Source organism: Neofelis nebulosa, chromosome 6 (assembly GCF_028018385.1).
Source record: "Neofelis nebulosa isolate mNeoNeb1 chromosome 6, mNeoNeb1.pri, whole genome shotgun sequence".
In the NCBI taxonomy this organism is placed as follows: domain Eukaryota; kingdom Metazoa; phylum Chordata; class Mammalia; order Carnivora; family Felidae; genus Neofelis; species Neofelis nebulosa.
Genome location: NC_080787.1, coordinates 130373601 through 130390676, shown reverse-complemented (window position 1 = coordinate 130390676; position 17076 = coordinate 130373601). Strand labels below are relative to the sequence as shown.

General features: G+C 34.4%; 1 long non-coding RNA gene across 1 annotated transcript in view; it reads left to right on the top strand.

Moving 5' to 3' along the window:
* Positions 1-6414, top strand: part of LOC131514965 (uncharacterized) — a 305085-nt gene extending 298671 nt beyond the window's left edge. Inside the window, exon 4 of the long non-coding RNA XR_009263365.1 lies at positions 6306-6414. This is a non-coding gene — a long non-coding RNA (uncharacterized LOC131514965). The remainder of the gene's footprint in view (positions 1-6305) is intronic.
* Positions 6415-17076: the final 10662 nt, after the last annotated feature.

Below are 17076 nucleotides of genomic sequence, written 5' to 3'. Positions count from 1 at the left end.
TATGTATGCTGTTGTGAATAGACAGTTAATTCATTTTCATTACCGTATAGTACTTATTGGATGAAACTACCCCAGTTTATCCATTCAAATCCTGCTGCCAGCTTGGGGCTATTAAAATAATTCTACTATTAATAATTTTGCAAACATGTCTTGCTGCACATATGTACACACTTCTGTTGTGTATAAACTGTACAAATTGCTGCATCAAATGATAAGAAATGTCCAACATTCGTAGATACCAGCTGAACTACTTTTCCTAGCAGTTTTTCAATTTGTGCTCCCACCAGGAATATTTTCGAGTTGATTATTTCTGCACATTCCTGCCAACAAATGATATTGTCAGCCTCTTTAATTTAAACCATTCTTGTGGTTGTTTTGTGGTGTCTCAAAGTATTTAATTTGCATTTCCCCTGCTTAACAAGGAGGTTAGGCATGATTTCATATCATTTGGTTGTTTGGATATTTTCCTTGGAAGTTGTCTCTATCTTTCGTCCATTTTATTATTGGGTTGACGATTTGTTTGACTGGTAGTTTGTTGATTTCTCCACCATTCTTATTGATTTGTAGGAGTCTTTTAAATGTTCTGAAAACTCGCACTTTGTCAAGTTACAAATATTATTGCTTAGTATATTACTTAGCATCATACTCAATGTTATCTTTTTATGACTAGAAATCTCCATGTTAATAGAGGGTAAAGTAGGGGTCAAGATATTTTTAATGGGTATATCCAATTAATCCAGGATGATTTTATTGAAAATATTATTTTCTTTTTCTGTGCAATACAATTTTGTTGTAAATAAACTGCCCATATATGCGTTAGTTTTTCTATATTTTATTAGTCTATTTTTCCATCTCTATGCCAATACTGAACTATTTTAATCTCTATATTAATAACTAAATGCCAGGTATATTAAATTTGCATTTATTTATAAAGCTGAGAAAGTTAAGGTGAAGGTAGTTTCAAAATTGATGAAAAAATTAGGCACAAACTAATTTTATTTCCTAAAGGAAACTACAGTTATATTTTAGAGAGCTATTTGAATGGACATAATCATCTAGGTTAAACTAGAAAAAGTCGTTTAACCCTCTAATAGCCCAGAGCATCAAAGTTCTGTCACAAATGTAAATTTGAGTTACACAAAGCAACACATTTTCTATGTGAATGCCTCAGTGAGGTGCCATTTTGAGATAAGACTGCAGGCAAAAGAGCTCTAAAATAACTTTTGATAGCTATAAAAATAAGTCTTTCCACTCTGTTCCTTTTCAAGATCAGATTGGTTATGTGTAGACCTTCGTATTAATACACACACACACACACACACACACACACACACACACTCCTTACACACAAAATCTTATTGGAACCTGATTAAGACTGTAGTTAAGGGGCGCCTAAGTGGCTCCATCAGGTAAACATCTGACTTTGGGTCAAATCACGATCTCATGGTTCACAGGGCTTCCCACGTCGGGCTCTGTGCTGACAGCTCAGAGCCTGGAGCCTCCTTGGGAGCGCCTCTTCTCTCTCTACCCTCCCCCACTCATGGTCTCTCTCTCTCCTGGAGCCTCCTTGGGAGAGCCTCCTCTCTCTCTACCCTCCCCCACTCATGGTCTCTCTCTCTCTCTCTCTCTCTCTCTCAAAAATAAATAAACTTAAGAAAAAGACTGTAAATATACAGAATATTATGAGACAAATTGACATCTTTACATTATCAGGTTGTCAAATCATAAATAGAGCATATCACTTCACATTTTTCTATCAATAACATTTTGCAGGTTTATTTGTAGAGGCCTTGCACATGCTTTCTTAGATTTATAATATGTATTTGACTTACTTGATACCATTTTAAATTAAATAATTTAAATATTTTAAAATATCTACTTCTATTAACTTTTTTTTGCTCATATATAGAGCCATAACTGCTTTTGTATATTGACATCGTAGCCTGAGATTTTGCTGAATACATTAACTTATTTTAATAGCGTATGTATTTTTTTTAATTCTTTACATCAGAATCTTATAACCTGTGAATAAGATTTTTATGTATTACATTAATCCTTATACATTTTTTATTTCTATTGCCTTAAACAACTTTCATAAAATAGTTCTTCCTATGCCTTAGGGTTCACTCTTAGTGTTTTACATTGCATGGGTTTGGAAAAATGTAAAATGACATACATCCATCACTGTGGTATCATACAGGGTATTTCCACTGCCCTAAAAATCCTCTCTGCTTCATTTATTCATCTTTTTTCCCACTCCTCAACCCCTGAAAACTTATGGTTTTCCATAAGTTTTGCCTTTTCCAGAATGTCATATAGTTGGAATCATATGGCATGTAACCATTTCATAGCTTGCTAGTTTTTTAGTGCTGAATAATTCCATCGTCTGGATGCACCTCACACTATTTAGCTATTCTTTAAATATCTGTAAGTATTTGCAACAATATATTTTGGTTATTTATTAAATATTTTATATTGATAAATATATTTGAAATAGCATTATTTTTGACTTATGTAGCCTAAAAACTAATAACAATAATTTATATATATATATATATATATATATATATATATATATATATATATATTTAAATGGAAATCAATTCTAGTAGGAAAATCTGAATATAGTCTTAAATTCTTATCACTCAAGACCGAAGTTCTGCTATCCTAAATACTCTCATTCACTAAAATGAGAAATACCTGAAATTGGATAATGAGTTAAAACTTAAAAAGACCAAAAAATAACAGAGGAATTATATCTATCCCTTTTAGCAATCACATTTTTTTTTTGCTTATCAGCTAATGTATTCAGTTAGTGTATCATTCTTTTTGTGTTAAGTAATTAGCAGGTCATAGAAGACAGAAAAAAAAAATGTTTAACAGAATTGCCTACTTCTTTTTAGTACCCTTGAGATCATCATCTCCCTATGACCTCAGTGTTTTCGCAACAATTTAGAGTCTTTATTTATACTAAAACATATGAAAAATGCATGCTAATTTTAAAGCTTAGAAATAGGACAGAAATTGAAGATGCCTTTTTGTAATGGCTGAAAAGTGCATAAAATTAATTTGACTGATATGAATGAACTCTAATAACACTTTATAAATTTGTGTGACTAATGCTTCTAAATAATAATATTAATAACTTTACTCTTGTCTACAACTAACTGGTCCCACTTACCAAATCTGGTATTTTCATTAGCATAATATATGTGGCCCATTTGTTGCAGGTAAGTAGGCTTGATAGTATAGGACTAAAGACATTTAAGGAAAATTCCATATCCTCAAGGGACTATGATAATGATCATCATATAGGTTTTTAGGAAAAGAAGTGGATAAAAGGGAAACCTGTAGATTCTAACACATTTAAAGAGTGTCAAAAAAGGACACTCTTTTTTTTCAAGTCAAAAAAGGAACAGCTAAACTACTAAACCTAGGGATACATTTTTGCATAATATAAAGAAATGCATGCCAGAGTTTTAGATTAAATACATAAATATAGGATCTAACATTTTTCTATGCCACAACAGATTACCAAAGGCACATTCTGAGGGTATTCGCTCTACATAAATGTTCTTGGTGACTTTCCCTCGATGCCACAGCCCTGTGCTGGAAATCATCCCTTAGCAAGTTACCCTGCATAGAATTTACAACCTGCCAACTCTCCCCTCTTAGAACTTATCATTGACTATTTTTTTGCCTCATCTTGTGCTACACACAAACTGTGTTTGTTCAAAAAGTCCCTAAAACTCAGGAAAGAGATTGTCACAGGTCATGGTTCACACACCTAGAAGGACCCAGAAGATCTGCTAGTCCCGCCACCTTGAACTATGAATTGACATTCACTGTCCAATGCTGGGGGGATGCCACTGAACATCTTGTCTAGAATGTGATGCCCTCATTTTACCTCATTTGCAATCAAACACACACGAATGATTTAATTTTGTTGAGTGATTTTTTTAAAAGGTAAGTTAAAGTTTTTTAAAAAATGATAAATTTATTTTGCATGAGACTATTCAAAGCGATTCACAGTGGTCCCCATTTTACAATCCCAGCCTTTTCATTCTCCCCAAGGAGTCAGTATTCTAGGCTACTTTGGCCTCTCAACATCTTCTAAATATCACATATTATATTTTTATGTTTATACAACTTTAAATGTACATGCTCACTGCCTAAGATGATCGTCCTCACCCTCACTTCTCTTTAAATAAAGCCAACACAAATATCTCTAGAGCTACTATCTTTGATTCATTTTTTCCAGCTTACTTAAGAGAACTTATCCCACTTATATCTGCATTTCTATGGCACTTTGTATTCTGTCTTTGAAGTGATGCTGTGACACTAACTGCTGGCCCCAGAATCTGTTGCCCTGAGTTGGAATCATGACTCCATCATTGATGAGCTGTGCAACCTTGAACAAACTCCTCAAAATCTCCATATCCCAATTTCCTTTTCCTTAAAATGGCCTTAACAATATGTTACAGATTGTTTTAAGCATTATATAGGTGAACATATGCATAAAACTTAAAATTGTGTTTGGCTCCTGCTCAATAATTTTACATATTGTTTTAGTTATTTTTAAATATGCTTGACTCTCTTTTCTAATAACTTCTGGAGAGAAGGAATACTTTTACCATCTTTTTTATCATTGATTGTTATTGCCTAAATTATAGAAAAACCTCAGTCAAGGGTGATTTCAGTTGTTCTGCTTATCAGTCTGTATACTGTTGGACAACAGAAGCCTCTTTACATATTCAAAGTACAAGACAATTTAATGTTGTTAATCTTCATAAATCCAGTAGGATGACTGGAGGAACTGAAGTTGGGGGAGAGTTCACTCAGGCTTCAAATCTACCATTGTAGATATGTGCCATATAGTTAGGGACTTCCTGCTGCTGCCCAGATCAGAACCTTCCAGGAATTTGCAACCAACAGTCACAGCTAACATACAGAATTAATGTGGGAAGCTCTCACGGGAATGCCATGGAAGTATATCCATCTACCCACTTCTTCTGTGTTCCAACATGTATGAATGAATTGCAGAAAAGATCATAGGAGCGTTTTGGTGAATACTAACTGTGTATATCTATCATTTTTAATTACAGGAATTTGTCTCTTTAGTACATCAAAAATATTTGAATACCAATAATTTAATACATTTTAATTTAATCATATATATGGTAGATAAATAGGTAAATGTTATATAATTATTAGTTATAACTATTATTAATTATTAGTTATAACTGTTAGATCTTTTTGCTCCACTGCCACCAAAATGGCCACAATCATCATCAAATAAATTTGAGACTAGCCTTGGCCATTTTTAAGTCCTATGAGAACACAACTTCTAAAATTGATGGATAAGTGCCAGAAAGAGATCAGGGTTATAGGTAATGTGACAACATATTGAAGCCACTTTGTTTTCATATTCTCCTCCCTGCATCCTTAATTATTTTTAGTGGAATCTTCACCCTAGATTGTTGACTGCAGCATTCACTGTCCATCCCCATGTCCCACCATGGAATCACTAGAACTGATGGCCTGCAAGTTCTACCTTTACACAATTTTCAGGTCTCCAGTTTGTCTGAACTTGGAGCTCACTTCAGATAATTGTGCATATTTGCACAGACTAGTACATCCAGACTATCTATGTAACATATGCAGTCAATAGTTCTTCCAACTTCCCCTCCCATTGGACCTCTAGGTTATTGACATGTGCTTATGCTGGGTTCCTGATTTTTATCTCACACCCATGTACTTGTTAGTGTAATAATGCCAAAAGCTATTATTAGTATGAAAGGATTTACACTTCTCTTTGTTATAGTAATTTGAGTTATGAGTCAAGAGGAGAATTAGAAGCATATCAGAAAGTCTAGACTAATTTACATCAAAGGGCAAAAGGAGACCTATAAAAATAAACACAGAAGAAGGGAAAGAGGCCAATGCAGGTAGCATAGTTTAAGGATAAAGAAGGAGCACAAAGACCAAATGTCAAGGACAGAAGCCATGTGATGCCATGTAAGACTGAGAAGTAGCATATCTAGAGAAGTTGTCGTACAGAAGTTATATGTATCATGACATGGAATCCCATGTCGCAATTCCAGAAATTTCAATAAATATTTTAATGGATTTTAATTTTTTTTTTAATGTTAGACTTCATATGTTAGGCTTCATATGATGACGAAGTGTTGCTGAGACAGGATGTAACACAGCTCAGTTCTACAAAGTTTACGTTAGAGTTTTGACTGTCATACCTTTAATATTGTCCATCAGGACAGTAAATCTGCTTCTTTTATTTTTCTTAGATCCTCATTGCTCTGGGCCTGGTTTGCTGCCTGTCATTCCTCAGGAGTTCCCTGGTCTATGGAGCCCAAGCTGTGCCATTTATATCAGTAAGTGGCTATTCACCCTGCAATTATAAAAGTTTTTTCATGAATATATTATGTAGTATGTTGATCAATATAGGCATTTGAGCATCTTCTCACCTTCAAGTAACCATTACTCTGTATATGATACTATATTAACTATGATAATCATCCAGCTGTTTCTCTATATCTGTTCATCTGTTATCTATCATCTATCATTTATCATCTATTATCCATCAAGTGAGAGTCTATTTAAGATCTACTTAGATCTATACAAAAATGCAAGTTATGTTGCTCAAACCCTAAGAATAGACTGAGTCTGTGGCTGAAAGAGAGTTCAATAATGATTTCTATAACCCAGTATGCTTTCATGAACTAAGACAGAACTTCTCAAAGTCTGAACCATTATTCAGCATCATAGCAAAAAAGCATAATCTTGATGTAATTCTTACCAGGATACATGTTTCAGATATATCTCCAAGAGAAAATAACTTTAATTAAGCACATTTTCTATAACCATAAAGGTTTATTTCATGGAAATAAAGGAAAAACATTCAGAAGCTATTTAGAAGAAAAGCATCTCCATTCACAGACTTGAAAGGGACCAAAATCACCTTCTCATTATGAATTTTTAGAACCTGAGGCTTAAAAGTTTGCATCCACTTTCCAAGGTCATGAATTAGATTTGGAGGTTAGAAGTCACATCATGTAAACCCCTATTCAGTGACCTTTTCACTACACAATATTTGGTAGAAGTTGGTGGTATATGTTAAGTCAAAAATATCAAAATATTAAAACTATTCATATTTTCTGCCCTAAATTATATAGTCTAATATCTATATTCTCTATTTTTTAGATATAAACTTATGTTTTATTTGATGGTTTTTGAAGAAGGGTTACTAAAACAGCAATCAAAATGCTTAATCTCATCGCTATTCCAAGAACAGGTTTAGTTTATTTAATTTTATTTTTGTATGATTTTGAATGCTTACTCTAAAAGAACATTTGGGGAGCCTGGGTGGCTCAGATGGTTAAACATCTGACTTTAGCTTAGGTCATGATCTTGCGGTCCAGTCTGTGGGTTCGAGCCCCATATCAGGCTCTGTTGCTAACAGCTCGCTCTCTCGCGCTCTCTCTCTCTCTCTCTCAAAAATAAAGAAAAACAGGGGCGTCTGGGTGGCTCAGTCAGTTAAGCGTCCGACTTCAGCTCAGGTCACGATCTCGCGGTCCGTGAGTTCGAGCCCCGCATCGGGCTCTGGGCTGATGGCTCGGAGCCTGGAGCCTGCTTCCGATTCTGTGTCTCCCTCTCTCTCTGCCCCTCCCCCATTCATGCTCTGTCTCTCTCTGTCTCAAAAATAAATAAAACTTTAAAAACAAAAAAAAAATTAAAAAAAAAGAAAAACATTAAAAAATTTTTAAAGAACATTTAAACATAATAATAAAACACATACATTTTAGCTGTATCTCAAAATAGAAATACTCAAACTTGAACTTTTTACTGATTTATTTACTTGTTTTTCCCCCAAAATGGGAAGTCCTGTTGAAATTGCAAGTAACTGCCACTAACAAAAAAGGATTGCATAATATACAATATAATTTTATACTTATGAACCATTAATATGCCTTAAAGAGAAGTTAATACCCATAATTTGGAAACTACATGCAAATGAATTATTAATGTAGATGGTTAATTATGAAAATTTTGCCCAGACTTTCTTTTGTCACAAATCACAGGATGTCAAAGCTATTAAGTAAAATATTTCATATTTGACACTTTGATTAACACCATTATATATGATTCAATATTGAATGATAGAGGTTATTGAGGCCTCACAAAAATGCTTTTGCTTAATTATATTAATGCATAAACTGTGCCAGTGAAAAGCTCAAAACCCAAGCAAACAGTTCTATGATGCAGCCTCAACATACTGGAAGTCATTAACTTTTCTCTAGTCAGAGCAGATGCCAGCTTAATCTTTCCTAACTTTGCATTTATGGCTCCATTTCCCTCTTTTGGATCCTTACTGCCTGACCAAGAACACCACAGTAGCCTCCTATCTCTTCGCATTTTTCCTGTTTTCATTAAAAACCAGAGAATCCCTTCCTTCCTCTGTGGCTTGCTATTGTTTTAAGCTACATAGATGCTTGATGAGGATTTGTTGAATACAAAAAGGAATGAAGGGACAATTACTTCTACTTGTCAACATTTCCCCCACACCTGACCTATATCATATCACATTTTTAGCAGTAACTGGTCTTCAATCAAAATGATAGGCGAAAACACAAACCCATAAAAGTGGAACAGCTGTTGTTAAAATCTGTAAGGAATCTAAGGCCCGCAGTTATTTCTCCCTTGCTCCCCATAGTTGTCCGTGTGCTACCTGTAGAGCTCTGTTGAACATGGTTTGAAAAGCATTCAGCTATTAAATCTCAAATATAATGCACAATTAGAAGTAAATTTTAAATACTCTCAAGCCACATAAGGGCAATTAAGAGCGACCTTCTTGAGAAATCAGCCTCATGTTCGTTGACAATTATACATTGAAAGCTAAAAGAGGCAGACCAGTGGTGCCTGGGTGGCTCAGTAGGTTAAGCTGCCGACTTTGGCTCAGGTCCTGATCTCATGGTGTGTGATTTCAAGCCCTGAGTCAGGCTCTGTACTGACAGCTCAGAGCCGGGGGCCTGCTTCAGATTCCGTGTCTCCCTCTCTCTTTGTCCCTCTCCCTCTCACATTCTGTCTCTCTCCCTCTCAAAAACAAACAAACAAACAAACAAACAAACAAGATGAAGCTAAAAGAGGCAGACCAATGGGGAAAGACTTCGAAGATATCCTCCTAAATGACTATCTCAGAAATGCCTGTTTAACCTCCTTTCATATATGGTTGTCTTCTTGCTGAATGATAGAAAATGCTTTGGATGACCTTCCCAATTATCCTATCTAGTTATATGTTCCCTAAACATTCAGTGGCATGGTCTATTATACCAGAAGAATAGAGCATAGGATTTGACTTTGTCAAATTCATCCAGATAAGATCTGTTATTTTCTACCCTCTGGTCTCAAGAAGGCCATAGCCTTTTCTAGGACTCTGTAGCCAATGAGTTCTAACTTATTGGCATGTCTTGCCCCTTGCCCTTACCAACACTGCCCTCATTCTAAACAAAGATACAAAAAGTATGAAAGTGACTTTTTCTTTCATGGAGAAAATGTTGACAATCATGCGGATAGTTAAGTCAGGGTTATAAGTGAATTAAGAATGTAGTTAATTTTGTGCATTAATTTGCATGCTTGAGAAGACAGATTTCGTTGATACCTCTTTCTGAGCTAACCAGATACCTCTCAGTTGAATGGCATTTTTCATTAATTACAGTTTACAACAGGTTTTAGATTCCCAAACAGTTCTGTGTACAGTATAGCCTGACAAAAAAAAAAAAAAAAAAAAAAAAAAAAAAAAAAAAAATAACAACTCTGTGTCGTTATAACTTGGGCTGTTCTTGCACATTCCCACTTATCACAGGAGCAATATCTCAGACTTCTTTCATCCTTTACGAACGTCAAACATGTAATCAACTCAGCACTGAGATATTGATTTAGGGGCAGAGCAACTTCATTTCAGGTGAAATCAAAAGATTGAACACAGAGATATTCTTTCTTGTCTTACGGGGTATTGTTACACTGAGGAAGAATACAGAATAAAGCTATTACCAAGAAAGGTAGCTAAAACAATACCATCCTATTTGTTTCTATAAGTAAAATTAATTCAATATCAACAAGCATTTTCTACTCCAGAAAATTCCAAAGGCTGCATTTTAGAATTTGGACCCCTTGTCAGTGTTTTGTTTTGGAATCATACTATTTGAAAGGATGGGCATCATTTTTTTTTTCCAGAGGAATAATAACGCATATCTGATAAAATGAATCAACTTTCCCACTTCTGCTTTACTTGAAGTTTATGCAGTATATCTCTCTCTAATGTACAGTAAGGATAGAGTTCAATGACTTTGGTTCTGGCTCCAGAATAGAAAATATATGTGTGTAACAATTAGCTCCAGAATCTAAACTACTCATATTCTGTCTTAATCAAATAAGAAAATATTAAAACTCTTGGCTTCACCAACTTATGTAAGTCTATTTCAGTGCATTTCATCTATTATCTTTTTGTGACAGTCCAATAACATGAAAATATTGCCAATATTGCCAAATGGCATTAAGTGTTCTGTTACAACAGGAGATTTCAGGGCTGTAACATTATCATTTATGTAGTAGAAAATATGTTTACCCGTTGACCTCAGCATATTCATTATTGTGAAAAGCATACTGATGAACAATATTATTCAGAATAATATTGACATAAAAATCGAAAAAAGGACCTGATACTCATAGTAAATAGTGCACAAAGAATTAAAAGGATCATGAACCATAGGTTACCACAGAATGCATTCAGAGTAATTATTGCTTAGTTCTGTAATGTGAAAAGAGAGAGCAAAAATATGAAGGAAATAAGTGACAGAAAAGTTTAACTTGTACTTGTGAATCAATGATTTAGATAAATAACACAAATTCCCCAGACTTACCTAAATGTATAGAATATGCAATTCATTTAAAACATATTGGTGAATTACTTTCATGTGCTTAACAAATGTCTTGGTATAAATAAGACTCTAAAGAAATGTTAGTCATGGTCATTTACCAGATGGATTGCTGAGGATAAAGTAAACACATCGTGAAATAATTGGTAAATTTGTGTGAATGTATACATACTCACATATTTTATTTATATACAGCATTTATTATGAGCATAATATCCTGCTAAACCAAAATATTAGGAATTGGGACAGCACACTAAAGAGATGAATTATTAAAGTGATCATTTTATTTCTGTTCCATAGTACTTTGTTTTCACTTTCAGAAAGACATTTTTTGGAAACTAATTTATATTTTTTTTACAAATGCATTTTGTGTAATCTTCTTAATGCTTCACTTTCATATGTGTATCAAGATAAAAAAAAATGTTATATAATATTACTTGAAAATATTATAAGAGGGGCACTTGGGTGGCCAGTCAGTTAAGCATCTGACTCTTGGTTTCAGCTCGGGTCATGATCTCATGGTTCGTGAGATCAAGCCCCGCTTTGGGCTCTGTGCTGACAGTGCAGGGCCTACCAGGGATTCTCTCACTCCCTCTCTTTCTGCCCCTCCCCCTCTCATCCTCACTCTCTTTCTCAAAATAAATAAAAGAGAAAATATTGTAAAACAGGAAAAAAGGAAATATGAAAGCAGAACAGAATGTAGTCAATCGCAATTTCAAATACTTTCAGTGTTGACATGAGACGCTAAAACAGAATTTGAGATTGGCTTAAAACTAACTCTAGAATATTTACTTGCTAAATCTATTATTCAGTTTTTTTCTTGGCAAATGGGAAGAACATTTTTTAGCAAAACATAAGTTTCATCACATGTATCCCTCTACCTCAAAAGAGCATCAATGACTACCAAAATTACTATAATAAATTCCATCTTGTCTTTCTACAATCCATTTTTACCCAAATAGAGTGATCTTTTAAAAATGTCACTCAGACCCCTCCTTACCACTGCTCAATACTCTAATTAATCTTCTCATTTTTCTTATATTAAAAGTCAAACTCCTTAATGAGTCTACAGACCCCATTTTAAGATCCTATCTTCTGCTACATTATCTGTGTCATGCAACTCCTTGCCTATGATGGACCAGCCACACTGATTTTCTTTCCATTCCTGAAATATTTTAAGATTGTCTTATTTCAGAACCTTCCTATTTGTTATTTCCTTTGCTTGGAATGCTCTTCCTCACAATCTCAACCTTTAGCTCTCACCTCAAAAGTTATGAACTCAGGCCTTCTCTGACCATGTCTAATATGTCTAATATATATATCCATACACATATATATCCATATATATATATATATATATATATATATCCATACATAAATGGAGCTAATATTACAGAATGGAATCTGCAAATTTATACTTCCTTTCTGTGATGTTGTAGTCAATTTCTAGTTTAAGGAAATCACAGATGGTGGAGACATTCATTAGTTTTCAAACACTGAGCAAAATTTGTCTAATTTGCCTGTGTTGTACTCCATCATATTTCATCCATCAATCTCTTGCCTTTCTTATATTGGTGGGAAGATTAATAGGCACACCAAATACTTTCTGAAGTGATTTGCTATACAATGATTTGAACAAAATGTCCCTCACTGATACAGATACTCGTTTTTTTCATTAAAAAAAAAAGTTTAATGTTTATTTTTGAGAGAGAGAAAGATAGCATGAGTGGGGGAGGGGCAGAGAGAAAGGGGGACACAGAATCCCAAACAGGCTCCAGGCCCCGAGCTGTCAGCACTGAGCCTGACCTGGGGCTCCAACCCATGAACTGCGAGATCATGACCTGAGCCGGAGTTGGACGCTCAAATGACTGAGCCACCTAGGCCACCCCCAGATACTCACTTTTAAGGGCTTGTATTTAGAGTGTAAAATTACCATCAAATAGATTTCAAAATAAATGTGATCTTATATCGGTGCTGAACATTTAATTACTGAGATGTTATAACATTAGAAGCACTATTCTTTTATCTGCATTGATTTTGTTGTATTTACCTTTGAATAAAACTTATATGTGTGTAACTTACAGATTTTAAGTGTACATTCCCATGAGTTTTAATAAATGTGTAATGCACACCACCACCACCACCACCAGAATCAGACAGAACAATTCCATCCCATGCCCCTTCCAGCCACTCCTGCTCCACATCATTCTTTTTTTTTAATTTTTTTTAAATTTTTTTACACATTTATTTATTTTTGAGATAGAGAGAGACAGAGCATGAACAGGGGGGGGTGAGAGAGAGGGAGACACAGAATCGGAAGCAGGCTCCAGGCTCGGAGCTGTCAGCACAGAGCCCGACGCGGGGCTCGAACTCACGGACCACGAGATCATGACCTGAGCCGAAGTCGGCCGCTTAACCGACTGAGCCACCCAGGTGCCCCTCCACATCATTCTTATTTACACCACTGAAGTTTCTTGAAGATTCTTAAACATCATGTTTATTAAATTATTCAATATCTACAATTTTGTGCCTTATTTCCTTTGCTCAGCATAGTGGTTTGATTTCCATTCATATGGTTCTGTGTATGTGTACTTTACTCTGTTTTTATTGAAAAGTGTTATCCTATGCTAAGAGGATATCATATGTGTTTATTTGTTCTCCTATTGATAAACATTTGCTTTGTTTCCAGCCTTTACCTAGTGTGAGGAAAGCCAGTACAAACTTTCTTTCACAACTCATTTTGTAGACATTTCTCTTGGGTAAAAACATAGATATCAATTCCTTACTAAGATAGATGTAGATAGATAGTAATATAGGCATAATAATTATAGATATCTAATAATTATAGATATACCTATAGGTATAAATATAGTAAAAATGTAAGATTCTCAAACTGATTGTACTATATTACACTCTCAATAGCAGTGAGTAAGAGTTTCAGTTGGCCTTCATCCTCAACATTTGCTGTTATATTTTCTGATTGTAGGCATCACAGTGGTTCAAAAGGTTATTGCAACAGATCATAATTTGCATTTTCTTTTTTTTAAAAATATTTTTATGTTTATTTATTTACTTTTTAAAGAGAGAAAGAGAGTGCCTACAAGTAGGGGAGGGGCAGAGAGAAAGAGAGAGAGAGAGAGAGAGAGAGAGAGACAGAATGTGAACAGGCTCCAGGCTTTGCGACACAGCACTTGAACTTCCCAACCATGAAATCCCGACCTGAGCCGAAGTTGGAGGCTTAACTGACTAAGCCACCCAGGCTTCCCTATAATTTGCATTTTCTTCATGAACAATGATGCTGAACAACTTTTTATGAACTTAATGGCCATATATAAATACACACACACAGACACACACACACACACACACACACATATACACTCAAATTTTGGCTTCTTAATTTTTTTTCTGCTATTTATCATTTATATTGTTGATTTATAAAATTTATTTGCATATTCTGAAAGTAAATACCTTGTCATATATTCTAGCAAACTATGGCTTGCATTTTCACACCCTTAATGATGTTTTATGTTGACAAAAGTTATTCATTTTGATGAAATTGTATCAGTATTTGTGCCATTTCTGAGCCAATGCTGCATACATAAAATTTTCTGCTACTTTTTTTTTCAAGTGTTATAGTTTTAGCTTTTACCTTATGTCTGAGCTACATCCCAAGTTAACTCTGGGTAAGGTGTGAGGTAGGTATCAAAGTTTATTTTTCACATACATTTATAAATTTATACCATAATGTTAGTGGAAAAGACTCCTCCTTGTCCTGTTGAGTTGCTTTCATGCCCATGTCAAGAATTAATAAACTGGAATTTAATTTCTCGCCAAGATCAAGTAACAAGGACTAGATTAACCTTTATATCTGAAACAATTAAAATAAAACAGGCAAAGTATATGAAATGATGACAATGACATTTGATATTAGGCATCATAATCATCTCTGTAAGAAGAGAAAAACGAAGTAACCCTAGGATTCGGCCAGCTTAGTATCTGCAGAATCCAAGCAATACCACTAATCTCGTATTTTATGGGGAAAAGTGCATGTTTTCCTTGAACATTAGGAATAAGACAAGGACACGCACTTTCACCTCTTCTATTCCACATGGTGTGGACAATTCTAGCAACATTTCTTCCTGGAAAAATATAAGGAAAAAGAAACTATGGACATATAGTCAGTAGAGAAAGAAATAAGATTTTCTTTTTTAGATAATGACATAATTATCAATGTAGAAAATCCTGCTGAATTTACACAAAAAGCTGCTAGCACTAATAAGTGAACTTAATAGATTTGCATGATACAAGATCAATATACTAATCAAATATATTTGTATAGAGTAAAATCAGACATTTAAAAACAACACCATTTACCCTGCATCCAAAATATAGTTAGGGATAAGTTAGACAAGCAATTACATTAGCTGTTCGCTAAAAATTGCAAACATGGTGGAGACAAATGAATGCAAATAAAGATGAGAATAATTTACAAAGACCTAAATAAATGGATAGACACATCATGTTCATGGGTCATAATAATCAATATGAAGAAGTCGATTTTCCCCAAATCAACCTATAGAACCAATAAAATACCAATCAAAATTACAGTAGGGTTTTCAAAGTAAATGATAGGTGGATTCTGTGATTTATATAAATAAGCAAGGATATAGGGCTATTAAAACATAAAAATTTTGAAAAAAAAGAACAAAACCAAAGGGCTAACAAAACCCGATTTCAAGTTTTATCATAAAGCCACAGTAAGCAAAGCAGTGTGACTTTAGAGTTAAGCTAGACAAATAGAACAATGAAATTGAATACAGCTCGGTTTGATTTTTTATGAAATGTCAAGGCAATTCAATGACAAAAGGATTATCTTTCCAACAAATGGTGCTGAGACTAGTGAATAGCAACACTCAAAATGAACAAATAAACAAAAATCCAAAAATTTTTGACCTTAAAAGACACACACACACACACACACACACACACACACACACACACATATATGTGTGTGTGTGTGTGTGTGTATATATATATATATATATATATATATATATAATGAATGTCAAAATGAATCCTAGCTGGAAATTTAAAACCTAAAACTATAAAATTTCTAGTAGAGACATAGGGTGAAATTGGTGTAACTTTGGGTATTGCAAAAGTTTCTTATATAGAAAACAAAAAGTACTATTCATAAAAGAACAAAGTGATACACAGGACTTCATCAAAACTAAGTGTCTGCCCTTCAGAAAACATGAGTCACAGACTGGGAGAAAATATTTGCAAAGTTCATACCTGATAAAAGACTTCTATCCAAAATATATACAGAACTTACAAAATTCACTGATAAGGAACTAACCAAATTCATAATAAAGAAACAAACAACCTAATTTAAAGTAGCAAAGGTTTGGACACTTCACCAGAGAAGATATATGGATGAAAATAGGTACATTAAAAGGTATTTCATGACTCTGTTCACTAGGTTAATGCAGATTAGTTATGAGGATATATTGCCATATACCGGGGTGTCTAAATTTTAAATGGCTGGCCATATCAAGAGTTGACCAGGATATGGATTGCCTGGAACTGTCATACACTGCTGTCGGGAACGTAAAATCCTACAACCATTTTGGAAAACAGTCTGGCAGTTTTTTAATAAGTTAAATATACATTTACCATATGTCCCAGTCATTCCACTCCTAGGCATTTGCTCCAGAGAAAGGAAATCGTGTATTTATTCAAAGTGTTGCACTTGAATGTTCATAGCAACTTTATTTTTAGTAGCCCCAAAGTAGAAACAACACGAACAACGATTGAAAGGTTAATGGGTAGGACTGCTGTGGAGTATCCACACGATAGAAAACTACTCAGAAATAAAAAGCAATAAACTATTGATATATGCTACTGCACCAATGATTCTCAAAGAAAATTTGCTGACAAAAAGCAGACCAAAAAAAAAAAGCGTATCTGCTACATGATTTCATTTAGATAAAATTCTAGAAAACATCACTGTGGGAATGAAAAGCAGATCTGTGGCTGCCTTTGGGTGAGGTGGGCAATGAGCTGTGGGAAGGACAAATAAACAAAGTAGTGTGAGCAAATTTTGGCATTTCGGGAGAGA